Source organism: Crotalus tigris, unplaced genomic scaffold (genome assembly GCF_016545835.1).
Source record: "Crotalus tigris isolate CLP2741 ecotype Arizona unplaced genomic scaffold, ASM1654583v1 scf7180000023635.1308423, whole genome shotgun sequence".
Taxonomy (NCBI): Eukaryota; Metazoa; Chordata; class Lepidosauria; order Squamata; family Viperidae; genus Crotalus; species Crotalus tigris.
Window position 1 is genome coordinate 581,279 of NW_024100092.1, and position 24,823 is coordinate 606,101.

At 37.1% G+C, this 24,823-nt stretch overlaps 1 long non-coding RNA gene across 1 annotated transcript in view; it reads right to left on the minus strand.

Annotated features, from left to right (window-relative positions):
• Nucleotides 1–24,823, minus strand: part of LOC120297548 — a 42,353-nt gene that overhangs the window by 8,865 nt on the left and 8,665 nt on the right. The window contains exon 3 of the long non-coding RNA XR_005553835.1: nt 23,198–23,252. This is a non-coding gene — a long non-coding RNA (uncharacterized LOC120297548). The remainder of the gene's footprint in view (nt 1–23,197; nt 23,253–24,823) is intronic.

Genomic DNA, 24,823 nt, shown 5'->3' on the forward strand with positions numbered 1-24,823 from the left:
GGCTTATCAATTGAGAAAGAAACAGAGACAGAGAACAATAGATAAAATAAATTACAAGGGTAAATTAGTTTCTCAGAAGGAACTGATTAAGAAATCTTTTCTGGATTATTATCAAAAAATTATATAAATCTACTAATGTGCAAATTTTAGAGATAAATAAATATCTAAGCGAGGTTAGTTTCCCTAAATTGACAGAGGATCAGAAACATGAAGTTAATGGTTTAATTACTAAGGAGGAAATTTCGCTAGCAATTCAACAATTGAAACCAGGGAAAGCACCGGGTACGGATGGGTTAACAGCTGTTTATTATAAAGCTTTATTGGAGGAGATGATTCAACCATTAGGTGATCTTTTTAATGGCATTTTACAGGGTCAAGAGATTCCTCCCTCATGGCGTACTGCTTTTATATAATTGATTCCAAAGGAAGATCAAGATCTTACTTTACCAAAGAATTATAGGCCTATATCTCTTTTAAATGTGGATTATAAGATATTTGTAAAAATCTTAGTAAATAGGCTTATGAGGGTGGTGCACCACCTTGTGCATAAAGATCAATCTGGGTTCATAACTGGAAGGTACATGAAAAATAATGTCAGACAAATTATTAATTTATTAGAATATTTAGATAAAAATAACCAAGTTCCTGCAGGGCTGATATTTTTAGATGCTGAAAAAGCCTTTGATCAATTGAATTGGCATTTTATGTTAAGAGTAATGGAAGAGATGAATTTTGGTGAAAAGATATTGCAAGCTCTTATGGTAATATATCAAAAACAAACGGCACAACTTATCGTTAATGGAGGCTTGTCAGAGGTTTTTACAATAGAGAAAGGTACTAGACAGGGTTGTCCATTATCACCGTTGCTGTTTGTCTTAACACTGGAAATACTGTTGATCAAAATTCAAGAGTCGCAGGAAATTAAAGGAATAGAAGTTAATAAAAAAGAGTATAAGTTAAGAGCTTTTGCGGATGACTTGGTTATTACTTTGTCGCAACCTACTTATTCTGTAGTAAAATTATTACAGTTGATTCATAATTATGGTTTGGTTTCGGGTTTTAAGATTAATGTTAATAAGACTAAAATTTTACCTAAAAATATGACTAGTCGGGAGAAGCAGACTTTGGTTAATTTGACGGGTTTTGAAATTGTTAATAAGGTAAAATATTTGGGGGTGATGCTATCTGTTTCTAATGCAAAATTATTTAAAAATAATTATGAAAGGTTGTGGGTTAGGGTACAGAGAGACTTGAAGAATTGGGAAAAGTTGCAATTATCCCTCATGGGAAGAATTGCAGTGATAAAAATGAATATTCTACCCAAGTTTCTCTTTTTGTTCCAAATGATACCGATTTTGAAGAATGAGATCAATTTAACTGAGTGGCAGAAAGGCCTTAATAAATTTATTTGGGCAGGGAAAAAGCCAAGGGTTAAGTTTAAAATTATGCAAGATTTCCGTGAGAGGGGAGGACTCAAGGTGCCGAATTTGAAATTATATTATGATGCGGTGGTTTTAACATTAGTTAGTGACTGGGTAAATTTGACAAATTCTGATATACTTCACTTAGAGGGATGGAATTTACTTTTTGGGTGGCATGCCTATTTAATATTTAATAAAAAAATGGATTGGGCTTTTAAATCTCATATCTTAAGAATTTCTTTACTTAGGGTTTGGAGAAAATATTATAAAAGTGATTTCAAAGTACCATTATGGGCTATACCTTGGCATGCAATAGAAGGAATAAAAAGAGGGGTTAAAATGGATATGGTGTCCTATAGACAGTTACTTAAATGGGATGGACAAAACTGGCAGTTAAAATTACGGGAAGAGTTAGCACAAGAAAATATTATTTATTCTTGGTTCCAATATAGGCAATTATTAGACAGATGGAAGATGGACTGTAAGGTGGGTTTTCTCAGAGAAGATGAAAATCTTATTAAGCAAGTGAAGGATCAAAGACAAACCCACATTAAGAGGATTTATGGGGTTTTAGTTGAATTGGATTCAGAAACGGAACTAATTAAAGATTGTATGATTAGATGGGCGCAGAATTTTGGTGAGCCAGTTCCATTGGACACCTGGGAAACTATTTGGGTGAGAAATGTCAAATTTACACAAGCACAGAACTTAAGGGAGAACTTTTATAAAATGTTTTATAGATGGCACCTTGATCCACAAAAAATGTCTTTTATGTACCCTGACTTACAACCTAAATGTTGGAGATGTGGTTGTATGGACACTACTTATTATCATATTTGGTGGTCGTGCAGAGAGATAAAAGCATTCTGGATTAAGATATGGTGGAATATCCAGAGAATTTTTAAAAGGAGGGTAAAATTTACTCCACAATTATTTTTGTTAGGTATAGTTATTGATTGTGATACAAAGGAGGTTATATTGATGTTAAATTTGATTACAGCTGCGAGGCTGTTAGTAGGACCATATTGGAAGAAGGAATCTTTGCCTACATTGCAGGAATGGTTTCTTAAAGTGTCTCATTTGGCGGAAATGGCAAAGATTTCGGCTTTCTTAAAGGGTCAAACGCAAGAGAAATTCCTTGCTGTTTGGGATAAATGGATAAAATTCATACAATTTAAATTTGATATAAAAAATACTATATAGTTTTTTCATAATTTTTAACTTTATATATATATATATATATATTCTATTTTATATTCTTTTTTTATATAAATATAAATTTTTTTAACTTTTTTTAATTAAGCCTATATTCTGCTCTGGGAGGCCCTGGGGGGGGAAGGGGGGGTTTGGGTAGGGGTGGGGGAAGGGGGGTTTTGTTGGGTAATGTTTGTTTTTATTTGTATATGTTGTTTTTTGTTTTTGTATTGTCTTTTATTTTTTGTAAAATTTATAAAACTTTTTAATAAAAAAAAAATACTTTGAGCGATCTTCATTCTATGCCTCTGTTTATACAACCCAGGATTGTATTAACTTTTTTGGTTGCTGCTGCCCACTGCTGGCTCATAATCAAGTGATCATCCACTAGACTCCAAGGTCCCTCTCACAGTTGCTGTTTTTAAGCCAGGTCTTTGTACCTTTTGTTTTTCCTGCCTAGATGTAAGACTTTGCTTTTCTCCATATTGAAACTCATTTTGTTGGATAGGGCCCATTGCTCAAGTTTGTCAAGGTCTTTTTGGATCCTGAGTTTGTCTTCTGAGGTGTTGGCTACTCCTGTCAATTTGGTGTCATCTACAAATTTAATGAGTTCCCCTTCAATTCCCTCATCTAAGTCATTTATGAAGATATTGAAGAGTACTGGGCCTAAGACGGAACCTTCTGATACCCCACTGCTTACTTGTCTCCATAGGATTAACCCACCACCATTAGAATACCAAAAGGGCACACTCAAGCTCAGGTCAAAGTACATGCCACAGGAACAGGAAGAACCTCAAATATAAAACCACAGGAACAGGAAGAACCTCAAATACAAAACCCAAAGAAGGTATAAAAACCCTCCCAGCTCCATTTTGTCAGCTATCCCAGAAATAGGCTTTGTCACTGGCAACTAAATAAAGAATAACCTTCTTTCCAAGCAATCTCCATTTTGTTTATTCCCAGCTTAGACTGGACCTGATAATGTTTTTTCAACACTAAATTACATACAAATATAGCAAATTAAGTGGTTTGCTCACCTTTAGAGGTTGTCATGGGATTCCACACTATACGAGGCATATACAAAAAGAGAAGTTCAAAGAACATGAAGTAGATCCAGAAGGAGATGGAAAGACAACATCAAAGACATACAACAACATCAATTAACAATGGTTGAGGCCTCTAGATGAGCAAGAAATTTGTATCTCCCTCAACATCCAACGTGGTAAAAGAAAAAGGAGAGGACGAGGGAGAGAAGCAGGAGGAGGGAGAAGCAAATTAGAACCATATCCAGTTGAGAAACAAGAGGGAACAGCAAAATCAGTTCAGTCATTGATATGGCCATATGCCATTGGCCCAAAAAACAAAACAATGCTGTTATTCATATCACAAATAAAAACACCGCAGCTGCCATTCAAAGTCAAATAGCTAACTTTGTAATATCTAGGCCCTTCTCGTTGCTAATCATTCACATCATCATTGTTCTTCTTTCTGATGATAGCAATGCAATCAGAGTTCAGACAGTAGTAGTAGTAATAGTGGTAGTATTTTGCGACACATTGGAGTCCCTCTTTCACATCGGTGAACCCTTAAAATGTGGTCAGATTTTAAAGTTTTCACCTTGTACAAAAAAAATATGGCAAATATGTACGAAGTACCTGTTGAAATGTGTACACATATGTATATAACACAGAGTATCAAAGAAATAAATTACAGAAAAGATTTCCCTTCCATCATTAGTCACAAAGGGACTGTGTTACTGGCAACAAACCAAAACCCAAAACCAAAACCAAATCAAACTTGTTTTTACTTTGATTTTCCTTAGCTTGATACCATTCATATGTGCTAGATTTCCACATCTGGTCTTTCTGGCTTAGAACTTAAATCTGACATAGTGGAAAAGGTCATAGGGGAAATCAGTGGAATTATTTTCTTTTTGTTATTGTGGTTTGTTTGTTTAGTTCTGGAGGAAGATTGTGTCCTAGCATTTTTTCCACAAGTACAGGGTCCGCTTTTTTTTAATCAGTCAAGTGTTGATCCACTTGATTGCAACAGGAACTGACCAATCGAGCTGTCAGGTTGTCACCTGAGCCCAACATCATGGATTAAGAACTAACCCAAATCCACCCAGGCAGCTTTCATGCCTAAGACTAGAATTCATAGTGTTCTGCTTTCTAGCCTGGTGCTTTAAACACTAGACCAGGGGTAGACAACCTTGGCTCTTTTATGACTCGTGGACCAACTCCCAGAATTCCTGAGCCAGCATGAAGTTACGAGTCATAAAAGAGCCAATGTTGCCTACCCTGTACTAGACCGAACTGGTTTCTAAAGTCAGTGAAGATAAATAAAAACCAATAAAGTATCTATAATAAACTAACATTAAACGAAGGCAGTGCCAATAAGGATGAATTTAAATGAAAGTAGTTTAAACATAAAAATAACACTGAAAACTAAACTGAGATTTTCCTCATTAAACAATTTTAATCAAACTCAGCTGCTAAATTAGCACATTGAAGCTAAGCTATCAAGTAGATTACAGTCCTGCTAAATCTTAATCTTAAAATCTTTGGTGCCATCTACTCTGCATTTTGGGAGAAATGAAGATACTAGTAACTGGTTCTCTTCACCACTAGCAGATAGCATTAATGGCCATTAGTTTCTCCAACTGATGAATTAAATCATTCCATTTTAAATAATGATAAGACAAATAGAAAAAAAAATGCAACCAGGTGTAAATTGCTCGTTAAGGTCTTGAATCTTGAACATTTCCATTCGTGAGATGATTCTCAAAGCAGAAGACATTTTTGGATATTCTTTTACTTACTCCATATCCCAACTTCTAAAATCTGTACTCCAGTGGTTGGGATATCCGACAAGACATCATGGGGTATTAACATATTAAATACCTTTCAGTGTTAGCTTCCATTTTTAAAACATGAATATTTAAAAATAAATACTAGGCAAGCTTCTCAATTTATCTCAAAATTAGAACTCTGCGAAGAGTATTTCTGTCTTACTATTTTTACTAATCCATCAAACTCAAAAGTAAGATCATTGCATGAATATTTGTGAATTGATAAATAGGGAACCCAGGATTTCTTTGCCATAGTGATTGTACAGTTTCAATATGTTTTCTTTTTTCTAGCAATTTTATATCAAATAGTAAAACCATGAACTAGGCTACTTCTACATTTGATCGATTGAATGACTGATTTTTATCCTGCCTTTATTTTGGGTCAACTCAAGTTGACGTGTGCACACATTGTGCTTTGGTTTTTATTAAACCTTCATCCCAGATAAATGGTTGCACCGCTCCTGTATTGGTAATACAACCCTGTGATCCTACACGGTTTGCTCGCTTGCTCTGCCTTTAGCAGTTGAGCTAATATACGTCCAACTCAGAATAATGGAAGAGTAACTGATTGGAAGCCAGTGTTCAACTGAAAACATGGAGACCGAACAGAACAGAATAACAGAGTTGGAAGGGACCTTGGAGATCTTTTAGTCCAATCCCTTGGTCAGGCAAGAGACCTTATACCATTTCTGACAAATGGTTATCCAATCTCTTCTTAAAAGCCTCCAGTGATGGAGCACCCACAACTTCTGAAGGCAAGCCATTCCACTGGTTTATTGTTCTCACTGTTAGGAAATTTCTCCTTAGTTCTAGGTTGCTTCTCTCTTTGAGTAGTTTCCATCATTTCTTGTCTTATCTTCTGGTGCTTTGGAAAATAGGTTGACCCCCCCCCTCCTCTTCTTTATGGCAGCCCTTCAAACACTGAAGCACTGCTATCGTGTTACCCCTAGTCCTTCTTTTCACTGGAACATATCTAATTCCTGCAACTGCTTTTCATATGTTTTAGCTTCCAGCCCCCTAATCATCTTTGTTGCTCTTTTCTGCACTCTTTCCAGAGTCTCTAACATCTTTTTTATAATATGGTGACCAAACTGGACTCAGTATTTTAAGTGTGGTTTTACTAAGGTTTTGTAAAGCAGTACTAATACTTCTCATTTTTTTCTCATAGAACGCCCAGAACGGAGTTCCGGCACCTTTTTTGGATGGAACCTTGTAGGGTAGGCAAGGCAGGTTGTATGACGTGTGTGAGTTCCGGCACCTTTTTTTTTTTTTTTTAGAAAAAAAGCACTGCTTCTCATGATCTTGATACTACAGTATCCCTCTTTTTTGGCTGCTACTGCACACTGCTGACTGGGGACTTGCCATGTTGCCCTTGAATTTCTTGGCTCAGCCATCTTCCTGGCTCCTGAATATCAATTGCCTCAGTAGGTCCTGTCAGGCATAACAAGCCTGAATAACTCTATCAAGTAGCCTCCCCTTAAAAAAAGCAAGGAATGGGCTTTCTAATTTCTTCTCCTCTTTCATGTTGAACACTGGTTGCTGTTTTATTAATTTTCTTTTTAAAAATTGGGTTATTTCCTGGTCTGTTTCCAAGTCCCTGAAAGTGAAGGCTGTTGTGGATTGCTTTCAAACTGCTTTTGTGGGCTGGAAGACCCAAAATCCAATAGTGTAGAAGTGCTCATTTCATTTTTCTTTCTTTCTTATAATCTCAAGGATTGGCATGAAATAAAAGAGGTGCTTCTAAGCAAGCTGTGCTGCTGCTTAGCCCTCTGTTCTTCATCCACTCCACTTGTAAATCAAAGTAACGTGAAATAGATATACATTATTCTAATGAAAAACAGAAAAATTTGCTTATCCACAAACAAATCCAAATAAGTTTCTGTACTTTACTACAAAACGTGGCAGAGGAAACAGATAGATAAAATTTTAATTGACAAAACTGATACTGCCTCTCTGAAAGCATAAATATCCATTTCAGCTGTACAAAGCATTTTCACATAACACTGGAGCCGAGTAGATACCTATGTAGCTAGTTAGCTCTCTAGCTTTAAATATTAATGCCTACTGTCATTTCCATTGCAGTCCTGTGAGGAAAAGACTATAAATAAACAAAACAATCACAGATCAGGAGAAAATAGTATTTGATTTTAATAAAGCAGTGCTATTATTTTAAATTGGAAAAAATATAATCGCTGCCATCTTTAATACCAGTAGAGTGGGAGAACCCATGCCATTCTCAAGCAGGGTGGCCAATTATCTTTTTTTCTTGTAATATATTTTATTGATTTTTTAAAAAACATGAATCACTTAATAATTGGTGAACAGTGTGTTGTTTGAGTTACATTTGTAAAACAATCATTAACAATTGATTTCTATAATCGATAATCCACATAATGGTTTTAGTTGATTTCCTCTTTTCCAAAATATCCTCTTTTGCAAACATTGAGTTAATACAATTCTTATTGATAGATAATAATTAAATATATAATTTGTCCCAATATTCCTAAAAATAATAATCACATCAATATAATATTTTTTTTCTAGCCAATCATTCTGGTTGCTTTATCATAGATCCTGTTACAGTCCTTATTTTAGTTTGTTTCTCCCATCAAATTCTAGGTATTCTTACTGGTTAAGATTTTCTCAAAAATTAATTACATTTAAAAATGTAACTCTATTTTTCCATATGAACCATCTCACACTTTTACATTTCTTAAGCAATAGATAAAATAATGAAAAAAAAAAAAAGAAAGGAGAGCAAGAGTAAAGAAACATAAAAAATAACATACTACTTAAAATATATATCCCTCCTAAGCTAATATATATGTATTTCCCAAATTTCTTATTCTTTTTAACCATAATTAAAAATATGTTTAATCTTTAAACATTCCATTTAATACATCTAATCATCTAGTCCTTTAACTCTTATTCAAAACATTTTTATCCTTTATAATTTTCTTAAATTCAATCACATTTAAGTATCTAAAACATTTCCTTTATCTAAGTCAGGGGTGTCAAACTGCCGGCCCGCGGGTAGGATGAGTCATCCGGAAGTCGCGCCAACCCCATTGCCGGCAATGACAAAACCGGCCCGATACGTTGCACGATCTCACGTGACGTTGCAAGTTTGACATGTCTGATCTAAGTCATTTCAACTTTTTTATATTACTCATATCAAGAAAGAGAACAAAAAAGGGAAAAAAGCATACTACATTATTTACGGAATTCATCCCTCTTAGAATGACATATATATTCCAAAACTTTTCTATTTCTTTAACCATATTCAAACAAATGTTTCTTTTTTTTTTAAGTATTCTCTCTGGTAAGTCCCATCATCTATTTTCTTGGTTTCCACTTTACTCTTTTTCCTTTGCCCAGTATTTTTCTTAATCCATGTATTTTGCTGAATCAAAAAGTTTTTCCATATGTTCCTAACTGTTGCTGTAGATATAAAAAGTAAATCAGGTGAAGTGTCTTTGTACAGGACTTCTGCCTTTCCAAGTTTGTTGAAAATCTTTTTCTTTTTCTTTCTCTCTGCTTCTCTTATCATTTCCTTTCTCTCGAATGTTCCTGACATCTCTACAATCCATTTTATCCAATCTGTTTTCTTGTCCTCAGATTTATTTTGTAGTCTTAAGGGATAAGTTATTTTTTCCAATTCTTGTGATTTTGTTTCCACTAGGATTAAATCATGTTTCCTTGTTTTGTTAAGTTCCATCTTTAAGTGTCTATTCTCAATTCTATATCCATTTATCTATTTTATCTGCTCCTTCTCTGTTGTTGTTTTCTGGGAATTTTTTTGTTGTAAAGTTAACTTAGAAATAGATTGATTTATATTTTCAAAGTTATTTTGGATTTCTTTGTGGTTTAAAGTTATTGTTGTTTGAATTAGTTGCAGTATACTATATATCTCCTCCTCTGACGTATTTATGTTTTCTTGATATATTCTTTCTACATGTCTCTGATCCATGATGGCCAAGAATTTGAGTTTTTCTCTTCCTTTCTTTTCTCTGCAAATAGCTTTAGAATCCCAATTAAATAGATATTTGTAACCCAAATAGTTCAAAAAAGATTTTTTTCTGAAATTTATAATTTTCTTTGTCTACAGCCCAGATTATTGTCTTTTTTGTCACAGCTGTTCTTTGTTGTTAAAACTTTGAAAGTCACAAACACAGATTAGCTTTTCCCAGGTTTTGCCATATTATTATTATTATTATTATTATTAATAATAATAGTAGTAAAGGGACCTTGGAGGTCATCTAGTCCAACCCCCTGCTTAGGCAGGAAGCCCTATACCATTTCAGACAAATGGCTGTCCAGTCTCTTCTTGAAAACCTCCAGTGTTGGAGCATTCACTGCCTCTGGAGGCAGGTTGTTCCACTGGGTAATTGTTCTAACTGTCAGGAAGTTTCTCCTTAGTTCTAGGTTGCTTCTCTCCTTGCTTAGTTTCCATCTGTTGCTTCTTGTCCTGCCTTCAGGCGCCTTGGAAAATAGCTTGACTCCCTCTTCTTTGTGGCAGCCCCTGAGATTTTGGAACACTGCTATCATGTCCCCCCTCGTCCTTCTCTTCACTAAACTAGACATACCCAATTCCAGCAGCCGTTCCTTATATGCTTTAGTCTCCAGTCCCCTAATCATCTTTGTTGTTCTTCTCTGTACTCTTTCTAGAGTCTCAGCATCTTTTTTGCATCGCAGTGACCAAAACTGGATGTAGTATTCCAAGTGTGGCCTTACCAAGGCATTGTAAAGTGATATTAACACTTCATGTGGTCTTGATTCTATCCCTCTGTTAATGCAGCCTAGCACTGTGTTGACCTTTTTGGCAGCTGGCCATATTAAAGTCATAGTGTCATAGTCTTCATCCACTACTAGGTGTCAGCAACTATTTGTTTTTCAATTTCCAAAATGAACAATTATCTTTAAAATGAGACTCTTCAAACAATTTTAGATTTATCCAGATTTAAGTTTTAAATTTCAGGTTTTATATTTATTTCACTTCCATATATTTTGATCCTCCATAAAAAGATAATTCACCACTTCCATTAGTATAAGAGTGGGGCAGAAATCCCACTTCTTCCCTTTTGGAAGTATTTTGCTTCTTGGGGATCTTTTCCAGGAAATTAAATGTAAAATAGAAAAGAGAAGATTGAATTTCTCACCAAGTTTCAAGCATGCTGTTCACAGTTGCGCTGGTTAGTGTTTTTGGACTCCGGTTGCTAGTAGCTTGGGCTGGTCAATGCAATCAGGCCAGCCTTTCTCCTGTCAGGTTAGAAGGCTTTCCCCAAGTTGAATGGAATGGCAGCCACCATTCCAGAATTACTGGAGCACCCTTCTTTCTTTGTCGCCTCTTTGGGGCAACTTAGACCCATTTAGGGTCTTCAGGCAGGGCAAAATTAGCCACGGGGATGTGGAGAATCCGCAAGCCCACAACCAGTCGCTACCGTGCAAAACTGAAAGTCCCAGGGTGGCCAATTATCCTTCATGCCACTTTTATGCCCTGTAGCTATGTTATGAACTGGGCTATGACAACTCCACAATTAAGGCAAAAGCAAAGTATCCAGGGCTTACGCTTCTGGATCAACCAATTCTGCGAAACTGGATCCTTTAAAATGAGGGTACCTTCAGAGTGATGCTCAATTTCTCCATCCAACGAGAAATTGGAACATTCAGTGGCATAGAGAATTTGCTGTGTCTGTCATCTAATGACCTCCAAGATCCATTCTGACTTTGTTATTCAATGTTCTATGTTCTATCAAACTTCTTTACTGCCCATTTGAGCTATGGTGGCACAGTGATTAGAATGCAGTATTGCAGGCTGATTCTGCCTTCCACTGCCAGGAGTTTGATGCTGACCAGCTCAAAGTTGACTCAGGCTTCCATCCTTCCAAGGTCAGTAAAATGAAGACCCTGATTATTGGGGACAATATGCTGACTCCTACTTAGAGAGGGCTATAAAGCACTGTGAAGCGGTATATAAGTCTAAGTGCTATTGCTATCTCCCTCATAGAGAAGCTCTTGCAAGCTGCCTTAGTAGCCAAGATTACCTGTGAGCATGAGGTCATTTTGTACAAGTGGAGAAGAACAGAATGTACCATTGAAAACAAATAGGGAGGGGTATAAATCACTAAATTTATTAGCAGCTGAAAAACATGGAAGCCTTTAGGGATTCACTATTCCTTATGAGGAGCTCTTCATCTCATCGTAATTAAGACTTTTTTCAACCCTTATAAGGGACTTCTCCAACTCTTTTCTTATGTTCACCCACTTTTCTTTCCCTCTTTTCTTTTCCCTTCCTTTCCTAGGGAAGCTACATCTTCCCTTTTACTGTATCACCATCTGGTTTTGTTCTATTTTTTTTTTTTTATTCTTCCTTTTTGCAGTCTGCTGGAAGGAAGGAGGGGGATATATCTGTGTGTATTTCTGTTTGTGAGAGTAGTTTATGTGGGCAAGGGAGAATGGGCAGTATATCAAATGGGGGATTAATTTATGTGATGAATGTGGAATCTTATTTTACAGGCAATTAATTTTAATTAGAAGTTATTAATTTTCTTGTCTTGTCTTTGCAGTTTTTGGGATCTGGCGTCTGGCAAATATAATACACAAACACAGAAGTGAAGAAGAATTTAAACATGGTGGTTTTTTTCTCCAGATCTGGAAATCAACAAAAAGTCTTCATCAATTCTACCTGGCTACAAATTTGTGTGATCAGCAAATGCATAAGTAGATGTATTATATTTAGGGCACTGATTCAGACAAGCATGAATCTGCTCAGTTACTTGGCACTACATGAAGACTGACTTTTGAATATATTATACCTTTTTGAAAATACCCCAAAGCTTGAATGGAGTAAAAAAAAAATTACAGTACTGTCTTTATAATAGAATTCATAAGAATTTCATACCTAACAGCAGTTTCTACTTGTGTAGGATGGCAGGGAGGGTGGGAGGTAATCTGTGTAGACATCCTCAAATGGGTTTTTTTTCCCAACACAAGGACATAATTTCTTAAAATGTCTCTCCTGCTGTGCCTGTTTCATGAAGCATGACATACTTCGGGAAGCAAAAGACCTCTCCTACCATTTTTATTATAGATGTACACAGAGTCACCACATAGTGTTATTTTCTAAGCAGATTACAACAAAAAAGAACTGGGGGAAGAGAATTAAAAACAGAATAGCATAAAGCAAGAATCTGCAGTATAAAAAGATTCAACAGAGAGAATACGGGACAAGTGTAAATACACAATATAGTCCAATCTACAAATTAATAATAATAATGATGATGATGATGATGATGATGATGATGAAGTTGGAAGGGACCTTGGAGGTCATCAAGTACATCCCCCTGCTCAGGCAGGAAACCCTATACCATTTCAGACAAATGGCTGTCCAGTCTCTTCTTAAAAACTTCCAGTGTTGGAGCATTCACCACTTCTGGAGGCAGGTTGTTCCATTGGGTAATTGTTCTAACTGTCAGGAAGTTTCTCCTTAGTTCTAGGTTGCTTCTCTCCTTGATTAGTTTCCATCTGTTGCTTCTTGTCCTGCCTTCAGACACTTTGGAGAATAGCTTGACTCCCTTTTCTTTGTTGCAGCCACTGAACTATTGGAACACTGCTATCATGTCCCCGCTCGTCCTTCTCTTCATTAAACTAGACATACCCAATTCCAGCAACCGTTCCTTATGTTTTAGCCTCCAGTCCCTTAATCATCTTTGTTGCTCTTCTCTGTACTCTTTCTAGAGTCTCAACATCTTTTTTACATGGTGACCAAAACTGGATGCAGTATTCCAAGTATGGCCTTACCAAGGCATTGTAAAGTGGTATTAATACTTCACGTGATCTTGATTCTATCCCTCTGTTAATGCAGCCTAGCACCGTGTTGGCTTTTTTGGCAGCTGCAGCCCACTGCTGGCTCATATTTAAGTGATTGTCCACTAGGACTCTGAGATCTCTCCCATAGTTATTACTATTGAGCAAGGTACCCCCTATACTATACCTGTACATTTGGTTTTTCTTGCCTAAATGTAGAATCTTACTTTTTTCACCACTGAATTTCATTTTGTTAGATAGCACCCAGTGTTCAAGTCTGTCCAGATCCTCCTGTATCTTAAGCCTATCTTCTGGAGTGTTGACTATTCCTGCCAGCTTAGTGTCATCTGCAAATTTGATGAGTTCCCCATTTTTTCCCTCATCCAAATCATTGATGAAAATGTTGAAGAACACTGGGCCCAGAACAGAGCCCTGGGGCACTCCACTACACACTTCCCTCCATATAGATGCGATTCCATTGAGGACCACATGCTGAGTACGGCTGGTCAGCCAGCTATGAATCTATCTGTTGGTGATGCTGCCTAACCCACATTTTTCTATCTTATCAAGTAGTAGGTTGTGATCTACTTTATCAAATGCTTTACTGAAATCCAAGTAAATTATATCCACAGAATTCCTCTGGTCCACCAATTTTGTCACTTGGTCAAAGAATGCAATAAGATTTCTCTGGCATGATCTGTTTTTGACAAACCTATGCTGGCTTTTGGTTATGACTTTGATTGCCTCTAGGTGTTCGCTGATTCATTGTTTGATTATCTTTTCCAGAATCTTCCGAGGTATTGAGGTCAAGCTGATAGGTCTGTAATTTCCTGAGTCCATTTATTTTTCCTTTTTTGAAGATGGGAACTACATTAGCTCTTTTCCAGTCCTCTGGTAGTTCCCCAGTGCTCCAGGATCTTTGAAAAATATAGTTTAGTGGTTCTGAGATCACATCTACCAATTGATATACATAACCTGGCTCTGCCAATTGGCCTGGTCCCCCAATCGAGATGTATCATAATGGAAGTGGTTAATGGACTGAGATGACACCCCCCCACCTCTTCCCCATGTCCATCTTGCTCCCTTCCTTGCCCTGTTATTTGTTAATTTTTCAATCAATTTTAGTTTTAATTTTTAAATGCTTTATCTTGTTGCTTTTATTGGTATAAAAGCATATATTTTATTGGTGGTGCAGTGGTTAGAATGTAGTATTGCAGGCTAATTCTACCCACAACCAGGAGTTCGATGCTGACTGGCTCAAGTTTCACTCAGCCTTTTATCTTTCCGAGGCCGGTAAAATGAAGACCCAGGTTGTTGCGGGCCATATACTGACTCTGTAAAACTGCTTAGAGAGGATTGTAGAGCACTGTGAAGAAGTATGTAAGTCTAAATGTTATTGCTATAGGCTTTTAGAGTCACGTCTAGCCAAGGGCAGTATGTAATTATAATAATAAATAAATATTTTCAGTGTATATATAAATGCAACTCCTGTTATTACATCCTGCAACTACTATTATTACTAATAATAGTAATGTATTATACTTGTATCTTGTCAAACTCTCAATGACTGGGCAACTCACTACAATGAAATAAAAAAGTCAAAATGAAATCAGTAAAAGATAAAATATGGAAAGTGTGATGAAGTGAGCAGTCTCACCAAAGGCCTGGCTGAAGAGCCAGTGTTTCACGGCTGCTCTGAACATCAGCATCCAGATCTTGGGAGGAACTTCATTCAAAGGTCACTTCTGGAAAGGTCCTGAGAGTGGCATTATCTAATTAAAGGAACCCAGAACACACCAATCCTGCAAGATTAAATTGAATTAGTTGGGCTGATGTTATGAGAGACAGGTGGTCCTTCAGATAACCAGACCCTCTGCAGTGTAAAGCTTTATAGGTTGAAACACATATCTTGGGATTTAGAACAATTTTTTAAAATAAATTAAAGAGTTCCCGTGATACAGAATCATAGTAAATGAGGTGTCCAGACACTCCTGGATAACAGACTAAAGTGGGAAGCCAAATGCCTCCAGAAGAAATCTTTGGCAAGCTTCTTTATTATTAAGGAAATAAAATGGTTATGTCTGTCAATTATCTGATATTGGAATTCACTCAACAGTATCTAATTTACTTGCTTATAAGCTTTTAATAGGCATCTGACTGATTTATAGTGGGAATCCAAAGGCAAGATTGCATACATTAGTCATCTGATCTGGCTTGAGTGCTCCTAGATTCAGCTTAAGTGACTAAAAAAAGGCCAAGAGCTCCCACATTTTGGGAGATTGGGAGCACTGAGGTGAAAGCAAAAAAAAGGATTATCATCCCACAAAAATCACACAACATTGTCCAGAGAATGACAGGCTGAATCACTCTCACTTGGTGTCTCAACAAATACAGTTAACTCCAGAAGTTGCCTGCATATTATGTGATCATTTTCACCAGAAGGCATGGGATAGTTGTACTGAAAAAAAAAAAAAGACCCAAGGTTGACATCTTGTAAATCTGAAAATTTTTATCTATCACTTTGTGCAAATCCCATCATTTGTAATATGGCCCAAACTATTGAAAAATCACTAATAAACCATTGGTCAGCAATCAAAATGGCCTTACCCTGTGAGGAAATAAGTAAGATATCAGTATTGACTGACTGACTGACTGACTGACTGACTGACTGACTGACTGACTGCTTTACAGGATTTACAATATATTGCTGCCTTTGTCATATAATAACTCTAAGTGGCACACAACAATTCATAAAAACAAGTACGACATGTTTGGGCATGGAACTAGACAAATACAACCATGAAAATTGCAATCTTGCAAAAATTGCAGGATACAAAAAAAGCAACCTCGAATTAAGGAGAAATTTCCCGACAGTGAGAACAATTAGTGAAACAAGTTGCCTGCTGACGTTGTGGGTGCTCTATCACTGGAGGTTTTTAAGAAGAGATTGGAGAGCCATTTGTCCAGAATAGTATAGAGTCTCCGGCTTGAGCAGGGGATTGGACTAAAAAACCTCCAAGTTACCTTCCAACTGTGTTATTTGGTTATTTTATATCCTGCCTTTATTATTTTTTCAAATACCTCAAAACAATGAGTCATCCAACACACCTTGCTCTTCCTATTTTCCTCATAACAGCAACCTTATGAGGTTGGTTGGTATGAGAGAGGGTGACAGGGGCTGGCTTTCATGGCTAAGACAGGACTAGAATAAACAAATACTCACAAATCATGCAGTAATGCTATTTTTTTCTCTAGCAGACCAAGCAGGCTTAGCTCCTAATCTGATGCCCTCCAAATGTATTAGATTTCAGCTGTTAGAATCTTCCACCCATAATGATGTTATTTTGGGATTCGGGAAATTAAAGTCCAACCCCCCTGGAGAGCCTCAGATTGGGCAGAGCTGCAGTAGAAAAACAAAATACTGTAAATTCAGGTAACAGATGAAAAGAGGCTGAAAAGGGAAGCAGATGTTCAAAGCAGGCGGCCTGATGCCACAAGGAAAGAGGTTGATTCAAATGTGACCTTGTCACAAGAGTAACAATTTATGTGATGAAATGGAGAGTTAGGGTTATTTCTTTATCAGCACGCTGCCTGAAATTCCTTTTGGCTGGTTGTTCATGCATGAACAAAAAAATAGGACTAGGGCCATGAGAAATCACTGAGACTTCTTGGCTCATTAACTAAAAGCACAAATCTACCCACCTACCTCAAAAGTCTCTGTGGTTCACGGGCCAAGAATGCAACCTTTTAAGCAACAATTGACTTGGGTAAATGCTAAGATAACATTATGCGGTCTTAGCCAGAAACTGGGAAAAGTTTTGGGCTAGGAAATTAATCTGTTTATATTGCACTTCATTCATTCTCTTTCATGGGAACTTCTGCCATCTGAGCAAATGCCCCTCCTAAAGAATTCGGCTGCCAGGTTCGGTGATAGAATTTCAACAACGCAGAATTTTTAAAAGAAGGTATACTTTGCGACTTTTCTGAAATCTTTCAAAGACCTTGGCAATGTTTTGTCTCAAATTTTGATCCCAGAACAACCAAAGCAAAAAGTAGTCACTTTGTTACCAAGAGCTACAGAGTGATGTCCTTGCAGACTAAGCTGAATGCCTATGATCTCTTATAGGGAAGCAAATTCCACCAAAATCAATGGATTATTTGTGTGCATAATGTACACATTTGCACTGTCACATGTAGCCAGAGTCAAAATAATAATGGGAATTATAGATATTTAGTATTGTGTCAAGAGGTGAAAAAGAAGATGCTCAGACAAACTTTCTTGATTTTTGGAACATAAAAGAACCACGATACATTTCCACATCCAAGACCATCTGAAATGTAAATGAAGGTGGTCAATTGGGACATCTTCCTCAGCTCTGCAGATCAAAAGTAATTCCAGTATTGAGGGGATCTGGACACAACACCTTGGAAGCACTTCTTCCTCCCACCCTTCATGTTTTGCTTCTCCCCCTTTCTCTTTTTCATGTTACCCATCATGAAAGTCCTATAAGCTGTTGTCCACAATCCACTACCCAGTTATCTAGCCTCAGTGAGAGTAGTGTTTGGTGAAAGCATAAGAAAACTAATGCTTCCATTTAAAAGAAATCAGTCAGGAATTCTAATAACGTGTTTCCCCGAAAATAAGATCTACCCTGAAAATAAAACCTAGCTTGATTTTTGGGGTGGTCCTAATATATGCCCTACCCCAAAAATAAGGCCTAGTTTTGGGGCAAGGTGCATGCCTAAAAATCAAGCTAGGATAGGTAAGCCCCTCACTTGCTTACCGTTGCAGCCAGGCCTCCCATGCCCTCACACCTGCCTCACTGGCCCACTTCTTCTGCAGCCACATGTCATCCCTAGCCTCCATTTCACCGTCAGAGGTCTTCAGGAAATGCCTCTGCAGCTGAGAATGGAGCTCTGGATTGATGTGCACGGTACCCCCCCCCGCCGCCTCCATTTCATCATCAGAGGCCTTCAGGAAATGCCTCTGCAGCTGAAAACAAAGCTCCAAATTGATGTGCACGAGTGGCAGTGAGCAGTTGCAGAAAAAGTGTGCTGGCTGGGCAGGCTGTCAGTGCCACCGCTACGAGGTGAGACCATGGAAAAGACATCCCCCCAAAATAAGACCTGGTGCCTCTTTTGGAGGGACAGAAAGACCAGATCTTATTTTTTGGAAAATATGGTACTGACTGACAGACATTCCTCTTCTGAAGCAGAATTTTCACTGGTGATTTATATGTCTTCCAGAACCACCTAGGAATATTTCTGCCAGGACATCCATTATAAGGGATGGACTCTGTATCATCTCATCAGTGGTTGAATGATGCTCTAAATCAGGCATGTCAGCCCATAGCCTACAGGCCATATGCAGCCCTAGACAGGTATTAATGTGGTCCCACAAGATTATATGTTAACATTAATATATGATTTTTACATTTATCTATATTATCTATTTTATATGTGGCCCAAGACAATTCCTCATCATTCAATGAGGCCCAAGCAAGCCAAAAGGTAGGACACCTGCTCTAAATTTGTTGGAATACATGTTAGGATGTATTTTGTATTGCAACAACCACAGAATTGTTCAGCCAGTAGATGGCAGTGCTTAGTTTGCATCTATGGTTATAATCTATGGCTCTTTATGATCTGAGGAGAGTTACTTGTGACAATTGAAACCATTAAGAAGCAAGGCTCACGGTGATAGTACAGTGAACATTTTATTGGATCTGTATGGCTATGTAACCATCCTCTGCTACCAATCTGCATGGCTATATAATAATCCTCTGCTACCATTTTTATAGAATAAAACACAATTTTCTAACAAAATTATTCATGAAAAATGGACTAAATCTTAGTTTGTGTTCTCAAACCACCAGAAATGCAGAGCCAAGTCTTACGTAACTGTGGTTTCCATAATTTCAAGTAGCCCACAGAAGGTGTAGAAGCTGACTAGCTGATTTTATTCCAACCTTTTGAAAATTGCTGTTCCTAAACTACCCATTTTCTCATTTTTTATTTTTTATTTTGCTGTGAGATGTTATTGTTATCTGCTTTTATTTTTGTTGCCTTGCTTTAAGACGAATTTAAGAAGCAGGGATTATTTCATGGAAAGGCAGGATGTGAATTTTGAGAAATATATAAATAAATACTTGGAAGAAGCCGTCTCCAGTTGGCTGGATTCACACAAAATATTGTACACTCAGTTTACAAACAAAAATGCTGGGTTCATATAACATGCAAAGCCATGTTGGACCGTACGTTAGACTACACCATGCTTGTAAAGCCAGTCATTGCTTTAGGGGGAAAAAATACTCCTTGAGCTATCTTAATTCTCTTTATTGATGCAAGGGCTCGTTCTTGTCTTCTAGTAGTGGCAGCAAAAGATGCCTTGCCTTGAAATAACATCCCACATAATGTTGCTTTTGTTTACAGCCCACACACGAGGCAGTTTAAAGTAATCTTTTAAAGAAGAATTTCCACCCTTCTCTCCCAACGCTTGCTATGAACACAATCTCCAATGCTTCATCAACAGCATGGTTGCCCAATATTGTCAAATGTTGGGATCTGGCCAGCTCCTAGCAGTTGTTATGGGGACACATGGACCTTTGGGCTCCTGAATACTTTCCCATAGGTTGTCCGCTTTGTACAGTAATAAAATCCAGTTTTTATTTACCAATTCTCTAATTACACAGAGTTGATCCATGAAATCTGTTGGGTAAAAAGCCTTCCTTCCTCACTTCTCTGCCACGTTTAGTGGATCTTGCCATTCATCCCCAGGCTATCAGAGTTGGAGAGAATAAAAGTGTGAGTTACTTTTTAATACAGCTTTAGCCCCAGTCTGAAAAAGATAGACCACATTCTGGCTATTTTCAAATATAAGTTTAGTGCCCTTTAAGAGTAGTGCTGAACTTGTAGTTACACATAGCCTGACAGCTGATCCTGGAAGTAGACTGCTTCTTTCATTTCATCTCTCGACTACTACACTATCCCTGTCAAGCTTTTTTTTTAACAATTTATAACCTTCAGGTTTATGTCTTTAAAACTAACCTGGAACAACTACAATACCATATCCAATAAAAAAGAAACAGCAGGAAACGTTGGCAGCAATACTGCAAACCATCAAAAATAACTACACACCACCTGCCTGAGGAGGACTCAGGCCTCAAACCTCCTAATGGCAATAGTGATGAAGCAAACTTTTGCTACATTCCTGGAAATCTCAGCTGGAAGGGAGGGAGGAAGGAAGGAAGGAAGGAAGGAAGGAAGGAAGGAAGGAAGGAAGGAAGGAAGGAAGGAAGGAAGGAAGGAAGGAAGGAAGGAAGGAAGGTAGGTCATTTCTGCCCAAATCATGGCTGCAAGTAGGAATATAAGCTTCAAATGCCAAACATAATAAAATATGCAATGGAGAAAAATGTGTCATACTGACTCAGTAGCAGCAGCTGAAGAGATAGGTATTCTCTCCATAAGGGATATTATGACATCTTATCTCCATCAGCATCAAGGGTAAGGCATTAAGCCTTGCTAGAAGAAGGCTTGCGCATGTGTGGGAAAAAATGATGTTGTAAAAATTGGAGGCAGGGTCTCAAAAGAGTTGTAAAACAGATCCTTGCAACAATGGAAAGGAATTTTACTGCCATCATTTCTTAGGTCTTTCAAATCCAAGTGACTTTGACTCTGAAAAAGAGATCTTTAGCATTCTGCCCCAAATACAAATGAACTTAGAATAGATACTATACTTAAGTAACTAAAGTAACCTGAAAAACATCTGACCTGCAGTTGACAGGTGGAGGGGAGGAATCATTTGGTGAAGTGGAATATCTCCTGTTCCACTGCACTAATTCCCTCCAATCTCTGATAGCTGTTTTTCAAGTCGGCTGGCAGGTGCTGTCAGAAAGCATTTTCTCCACTAGATTTCTGATTTCACAAATCAATTTTGGGCATTTAAGACCAGGAAGTAAGGGGCCAATTTTCCCACATAGTTCTCTTGCCATCCTGATAGCCTAGGGAACATCTGACAGGGCTGAGGGGGGGTGACAGAAGAAAAAGTGAAAGACATTTCTTTAGTTGTCAGGTCTCCCATCACCCATCTTGTATGATAACCTCATCCACCAAAAGGATCAAGTCTCTTAGTCCTGGGTTTGACAGATGGTTAAACTGGCAATCCTTCAAAACTCTCCACATCCTCTGCCCTCGCACACGAAGGAGAATATTTGAGAGGTATTTTCTCACTGGTTGGTGACATTTCATGGGAAGGGAAATGAAGATGAGGAGTTTATAGGACATGACTAGGCTGAGCCCAAGGGAGGGGTCAAGTACATCATTAGTCCTGAGTCCCTACATGCCCACAAGAGATCTAAGTCCAGCCTACCTTGAATTCCATTGACTCTTATCTACCACCAATTGGCTTTGACCATTATTAGTTCAGATTCTTGTTTAAATGCAGCATAGAATAAATTTGTTCTTATTTGAACAATCCTGGTTCCTGATTTCTTGTGCCTGATAGAATCCTTTAGTCAGTTTCCTTATCTTGTCCCACATTAAAACAATAAAGGCATCACTACTTATTGGCCTCACTACTGGGGCACAATAGGGCTTGTCAATCAAAGCAAAACAAAGTATGCCAACCTTCCTTCTCCTTGCCTCAAGGACAGGAAGGCAGCAAGTTACTGGTACCGTGAAGAAGAGTTCAGAATGTTCTCTAATGCCAACACTTTTCAAAATGTCAGAGAACTGCAAATTTGGTAGAAAAAAAATGTTTAAAACACCTTTTCATTTGAACGGTTGCTGAGAACAGATGTTGACTCACAGTTTGAAGGCAGAATGGCAAAATGACAAGGCCCAGGGTGCTGATTTACTGTTCTCACCCATTGCTTTTCTTACTGATTTATGACAACACGGTGGAAATGCCTTTGAAAGAAGTCAATTCACCTTAACAAGTAAAACTCACCCATCTGCTACTTTAAAAAGTAAGAACAACTAGAGGATAGGAAGCACCCGGAGTTGTTACTACTGGAAAGACTCATTTAAAAGGAGCTGGAACATTAAGCTTTGTACTTAATACTGGATCCATTTCATTACATTCTTTTCATCAGTGCAAAACTCTAATCCACTTAGGTTTACCTTTATATGTGTAAGGAGATACCAGAAAAAAACACTCTCTGGAAATGCAAACTGTCTGTCCAGTCTCTTTCAATAACACATTTACTTCACTTTTTGAAGGACCTGTTGATTGACTGATATGTGAGTCAAAGCAAAACTTTTACAAGAGTACAGTGTTTTCAAATCTATCAACATCATGCTGCCTAGAATCCGTTGGCTACTGCAAATTAACTGTACAGTCTTATAATAGAAAGGTTGGACATATGGCTATATACTCCCACAATGAAAGGACAGGAATTGGGAGTTTTGCTCAAAATTGTATCCGGAGTCCTTTTCTTTCTATATACAGCTATATTGTGAAAAAGGAAAAATAGTACTGTAGATATCCAACTGTGTATCTAGTACTAGCTACAATGGCTAAGGCTAGTGAGAGTGAAAATTGAAAAGAGTTTGAAGGCAATTGGTTGCCTGTTCCTTCTCTGAGTATATCCAGCATTAGAAATCATCCTACATTTATTATAAAGACCTGGAAAAGGTTTGTGAATGCACAGAGCTCCTGTCCTCTGCAATCAAGATTCCTTTTAGCAGGGCGCATGTTGTATACAGAGCCAGCTATAACTTCTTATAAATCCTGTACCAATCTTTTCTATAGTAACTCTATTATAGCTTATAGTTATAACAATATAAACTAATGCAAAACAAAAAAGAAAAGTAGAAGTGCAGAAAAGAGAGAAATAAAAATAGAAAAATTAAGATAGAATAGAAATATGTACATATAAAATCACTTCCCCCTTCATCACAAGTATAAACAGTTTTAGTAACTTACCATCTTCTCTTAGAATGCAACAAATGATCTCCTCTTCCCATATCTCATCTCTTATCTATAAACAAACCCATAACGCCTTGTCATTTCAGTCCTGATGTCAGCAAAAGTCCATAAAGAATTACCAGAGATAACAATATTTTAACCATGATCAAACAAGCCAACTTTGTATTCTTTCCTTTTACTTCTAACAATCTTGATCTTGCATCTCTTCAAATACTGTCCTAGAATTTGATTTCTTTTCATTTTTTTCTTTGTCCCTCCCTTTTCACAAAATTCTTCAAAGCTTTATCAAGCCTTAACAAGCCTCTTTTGTAAATCCAAGAAAAAAAAACTATCCAGGTCACGGTCTCATTTTTTTATTTATTTATATATGTCTTTTAGTTATTAAGATATCAGCCAGTTTATTTTGTATGCCCAGTAACATCTTTTTCCATGTCCTTCTTTTAATCTATCATGTTTAATCCAAGTAGTCTCAATCTTGTCAAGTTAAACTTGTTCCTCTTCCATAAGAACTTTTATGTGACTTTTAAGCACAGTCTATCTACAGAGCCAAATACCCTTAAAACTAATTTCTGGGCCCAGATTTCCTTCAATATGTTCAGTCATTCTGTATTTGTAACTCAAGTTTGAATGTAGTTCTCCTTTAATCAGAATCTTTAGTTTCCTATAGTTTCCTCTAGTGTCCAATTTTTAAATCTTTTTTAAAAAAAAAATTTTTTTAAAAAAATATTTTCCAATGGAAAGGATTCTTTATAATTAAAGAAATTAAAGTTTCCAAAATCTTATTTCAAATTTATCTGGGCTCTTAATCTATTTGTAGCTTTCCAGTTTCAAAGTTTTAATTGCCTTTTTGCTGTTTATTCCCAAAAAATATTTTGTTAACGTCCTTAAACTTGTATTTAAAACTTTTTTTCACTAAGGATTGAAGAAACTCACCTAGTATTGTCAAACCTGTCCATCCAAAGGTCCCTAATAACTGAAAAACTGTTAACAAGCAATTTCCAAAAGTGATTAGAAAAGTAAACATGCAAAATTAATGCCCTTTCAAAAGGGCCATGTACAGTTTGAGCAAAATGGCCATTATCTCATCTCCCAGAGCTCTAAACCCACCAGAAACTGGTATCTCTGGAAACTGATTTTTGCAGAATTGTTTTCAGTCTACCATTTCTTCCCCAGAATTCCATAAATCTTTTACCAATCTCAGTGATAAAGCACAAAGACACTGAAGATAGTGGGGTGAATTAGAGGATAATAAGGAAAGACTTATATCACAATCACAGGCTTCCCCAATTTGGTCTATTTTTACTGCAGGCAAACATCTGCATAGAGTAACATACTCTGTTCATCTATCGTGGGCCTGAAAATGTTACGATTTAAAAACTACCATGATCCACCATAAGTTTTTTTTTCTGAAAAGCTTCTTTTGTCTGATATCTGTTTTAAGTCATCAAACTTATCATCCTCACACCAACCTTTAGCAGACATTTTCTACACAGTAGGTGGGAGTGGAAAGTAAAATGCTTTAACTATCTGCATGATGAAAATTAAGTGCATACAATCTTGCCCCAGCAAGATTGAAAAGTGCTGATTAACAAACTTAGTTTATCAAGCCTAGGACCTAAGCTT